Genomic DNA, 4,587 nt, shown 5'->3' on the forward strand with positions numbered 1-4,587 from the left:
GGCCCGCGCATACGACGCGTCGGCGTGGCGCCTAGAGAGGCCTCCGTCACAGATGAACTTCCGGGACGTCTACACGCGCGAACAGGCGCAGGCCGTCACCCCTCCGCCTCGTCTGATCACGGACCAGGACCGTGCGGACCACCTTTAGCTGCAGCGCCGCCTCCTCGTTGCCGAGGAGGACGAGCGAGCCATGGCGGAGTGGCGCCGGCGCCACCCGGAGGACGTTGCCAACGAGCGCGCCTCCTGGGCGGAAAGGACGGCAAGACGCCGCACGAAGCGGGCGGACCGGCGTCGGCGGAAGGCATTGGCGATATCGACGATACCGTTGAAGTAGGTGGGAGGTCGATCTTCATGTCAGACGATGAACGTTGGGAAGAAATATGGATCGATACCTCGGACAACACCGAGGATGAGGATAATTATGAGGACTCGGAGTAGTTCTATCTGCACCGTAGTTTAATTTTATGTAGTTGCACCGTAGTTCGGTTTATCTATCTATGCTATGAACTATATAAAATATCTTTGTATCGTTTTTTATATCCGTGTGAAATTTATTTTGTGTCCAAAATACAACAAATATGGACATGTGCGGGCTGCTCGCGTGCGCTGCATTTTAGCACGCTGCTGGAGCTGCGCACGCGTTGTATTTTAGCGCGGCTGCTGGAGCTACTGCAGTGCGCCGCGCCAAACTTGACGATGCCCGCGCCGCAAACTACTTTTTGGCACGCCGCGCAAGGAGATGCTTTTATAGAAAAGTGTATGTTCTTGCTTAGGTTGAGATGACTGTATTGGACAAGATCTCCGTGGCCACCAACGGGGAACGGCTAGCATTACTGATGAGTGGAGAGTGGCAGTTTGAGCGGCAGATGAAGCGAACAAGTCGTGGAAACGTGGGCAACCGCGAGTAGTTTGTCATAGGTGTGTGTGTGGTGGGTGGTGGACGCCAGGGTACGAATTGAGAATATGGTTCGGTTACTTCGGTGGAAACCGAATGTTCTCCGCTGAGGTGACCCCGACGTGCGGGTAGCGTACTAGGATTCGGCCCTTTGTGCAGGTGTCGAGTTGGTGGTGATGCGCTGATTCTGTTCGGTCACTTCGGTAGAAACCGAGTGTTCTCGGTTATTTGTGGTGTCGCCTGCACCACGAGCGCTTAAGCTTTCAGCGTCGGCACTCCTCTCCACAGGGCAACAAGAGATAAATACCCTAGGATCGCCGGCGAGAGTCCAACGGCAGCACGAACCGGCGATTGCGAGCACCACATCGAGGCAGACATCAGCAGGTGACTCGAGCGGCTCGCGCGGGAGAGAGAAAAGAAGGGAGAAGAGGGGGGCGCTGCCTGTGCCGCGAGGCGGCGAACGACGGGGGAGGCGCACGCTACATCGTCGACACAGGGTCAGTTCTCCGTGCGTTAGCCTCCTAAATTTCGTCACCGCTTAGGGCTCGTTTAGGGCTCGTTTTGTGTGCGGGGAAAGTCGGGGATCCCCGCCTAATCCCTGGGTAGCTGCCACCCGTGGATAATTAGGCCCGGGTAAATTAGCTGTGGATTTGGTTGATCAAGGGGAGAGGGAAATCCCACCACATCCCTGCCAAATCCCCGGGCTAAAATAATCTACATTCAGTCGTGGAAGAACTCCCCCCCGTGCTCTCTGTCTCGCGCGATCGAACTCCTCTGTTCTAAGGTCTGCCCTGGTGTTGAAGACTATCTCGTTCTCTCAGTTTGCTCAGTTTGTTTATTCTCTTTTGATCAATTTTTACACGGAAGCCCTGTCCCCGGAGCGCCAAATGATGTCGGAGAACCAAGCATGCATAGCCTTAGAGGCCATTTTTCACTGAGAATCTCATGAGTAGGGATGGAACGGGGGTGTGGGGGTGGGGGTGGATATCGTACATGCATCCCGCAAGATTTGGGGGCATCAGCGCGTACGATCTAGCCACGTTTTTGCATAATGTTTTAGGCAGGGAGAGTTGTTGAGGAACGGCAACTACTTTTTTCTAGGATGTAGGCAATTCGTTTCGCATAGATGCAGATTTTTCTTTTTCAGAATGTAAGGCAACTTAGTTTTTCATGCATATGCTGAAAACATCAGCATGTGTTTTATCTGTTCGTGCATGTAGGCGCAGAGGTTCTTTCAGGATGTAAGACATTTTCTGTTCATATAGATGCAGAAAACCTGAGAATGTAGGCATGTTTCTCCGTTTGCTCACGTAGATGCCGAAATCTTTTCAGGGTGTAAGGCAGTTTTTGTTCATGTAGATCCAGGAAATCACAGGGATGTATAGGCATGTTTGATCTGTCGTTCACGTAGTTGCACAGAAACTTCTCGATGTAAGGAACTTTTTTGTTCATGTAGATGCAGAAAACCTCAACATGTAGGCATCTTTATCTTGTTTGTTCACGTAGATGCTGAGAAACTTACAATACTTTTTGTTCATGTAGATGCGGAGAAATTTTTAGGATTGCAGGTTTTTAGGCGTCCTTTTTTTTTCAAAAGATATGTTCAGTAATGTCATGGTTCAAGGCAAATGATATGTTACCAGTTAGCACTTTTTTTGTCTCTACATTTGCTCTGCTTAATATGAGTTTTTTTTCCTGAACCATGGAATTGCACCTTATTGTTGTTTTACATCTTTCCTGGTGTCTTTGATTTTTACATACTTGTCAATTCGATGTGCGTGATCTTTTTGTCAAGGCCATAAGCAGTAGTTGTTCTAACTAGTCTTTTTGTTGCCAACTATAGCGACAAGCTATGTCTAATGTACTACTCCATCTGTTCATTTTTGTAAGTCATTTCAGACAACTTAAAATTGGTTGTTTTGTACGTTGTCTGAAATGTCTTCAAGACCTTATAAAAATGAACAGAGGAAGTAGTAAACAAGCTGCAATGTCTACAGTAACAAAATACAGACCCATTTTTTCACATGCTATTTCCCCCTGCGTTTTGGTTTTTGGTTTGCATTTTTTTCGCCCCTGGACGAGATGGACGAAATTCGGCCATTTCAAAAAATTTGGTCAAATCTCGGACGAAATTACAGAACCAAAATTTGAATTTTAAACAAAATTTGACCGAAATCGGGACGAAATTCAGCCGAAAAAATTGAAAACAAGCAGAGCAAAAGTGTAGCAGTCGAACAACACTAACGAGTACGTATATACGTAAATGTTTACCAAACTTTGCATCAGTCCAACATCGCCATCAGCTCCAAAATAAAAAATTGAACAGGGAGATGAGCTGCAGAGTTCAGGAGTTCCAGATTCAGCTGCAGCCCGCATCCAGCAGAGGTCAGTAGCAGGGGCCGGGCTGTCACGAAGGCGCGGACGGGGCAGGAGCGGCAGGCTCGAGCCGGGAGGCAGGCGGCGACGAGTGGAGGAGCCGAATCTGGGCGCAGCGCCGCCGCCGCCGCACGCACAGGAGGGGCGGGTATCGTGATTTGTTTAGGGTTCAGGCTTCGTTCGATAGGAAAATTGTCAGGAGGTCCCAGAAGTTAGATTGGGCCAAGACAAAGTTCAAACTGGGCCGAAATTTTCGGCCGACACACACAATTACCGGGCCTAGGCGAGATGGACGAAATTCGGCCGAAAATTGATTTTTTCGGCCGAAAATCAAAACACAGATTTCGCCTGCCCATGCCAGAAGAGCAAGAGACTGAAGTTAGCCAAGGTACAGGCGTGGCAGAAAGGGTCCGAGTATGTGGGTGGGTGGTGGGGGGAGGGGGGGCATCTTCAAATCGAAGCAAAATAGGCAGTATTATGTTTTTTTTTTCAAATATGTACACGCTGTCTTTGTTTTCATTCCTAGTTTTCTTACGAGCCCACACAAATTAATGAAAGCAATATGACCGACTGATTAGGACAGCAACCCGTCGAGGGATGGAAAAGAGTCCCTTATCTTGCCACCTTTTTCTCAAGTCCCCTCACGCAATTCCTCATAGCATGGGTGGTGGAACTACAGTCAAGCTCACACCATCTTTTTCTTACTTGATTGAATTCTAGCACATTATACAGTCGCCTTCACCACCCAAACTACCAATGCAAAGCACAATAAGTCGTGCATGCTAATCTCGAAACAAGCTTTCGCCACGCTTCATATATAAAGCAACAACACAACAGAGTACACGACTACTCTAACGATATAATATGGTAGGGAGACCCACTTACAAAGCAGATCGAAAGAAAAACATGAAACTAGAACAAGCCTAACACCAAGCACCACAACAACGACCCTAAGAGGGTGACGGCACGAAGCGTCACCACTGCCGAGTCCAAACAAACTGACTAGAGTTTTCAACCGGAGCCCTAGCACAAGGACGAGGTCCACGACGATGTCTTTAAGAAGCAAGCAACACCCACGGGCGCCGCCGTTGCCGGTGCCAGAAACAGAAAGCCTTTGCTCGGACACTCGCCACCACCACAGGAGGGGTCTTCGTCACCACTACGACGAGGATCGGCTCATCCACCCCACATCTGGGCACTGCTAGAGCAGACCAGGTCCTCCCGCCACTACACCCCTTACCGCCCACAGGGCCAAGATGTGCAGCCACCATGGGCCTGTCGGAAAGCCAACCGTGGAGCACGCCATCCAAGACCAC

The 4,587-nt window shown here is 49.4% G+C and overlaps 1 protein-coding gene across 3 annotated transcripts in view; it reads left to right on the plus strand.

Annotated features, from left to right (window-relative positions):
- Window positions 1-1,169: 1,169 nt before the first annotated feature.
- The window catches only part of LOC119338278 (LRR receptor kinase SERK2-like), a 21,574-nt gene continuing 18,156 nt past the window's right edge, over window positions 1,170-4,587 (plus strand). For all 3 annotated transcript variants that reach the window (XM_037610570.1, XM_037610571.1, XM_037610573.1), the window contains exon 1: window positions 1,170-1,392. The gene's annotated coding sequence lies outside the window, so the exon portion shown is untranslated. The remainder of the gene's footprint in view (window positions 1,393-4,587) is intronic.

Source organism: Triticum dicoccoides, chromosome 7B (genome assembly GCF_002162155.2).
Source record: "Triticum dicoccoides isolate Atlit2015 ecotype Zavitan chromosome 7B, WEW_v2.0, whole genome shotgun sequence".
In the NCBI taxonomy this organism is placed as follows: domain Eukaryota; kingdom Viridiplantae; phylum Streptophyta; class Magnoliopsida; order Poales; family Poaceae; genus Triticum; species Triticum dicoccoides.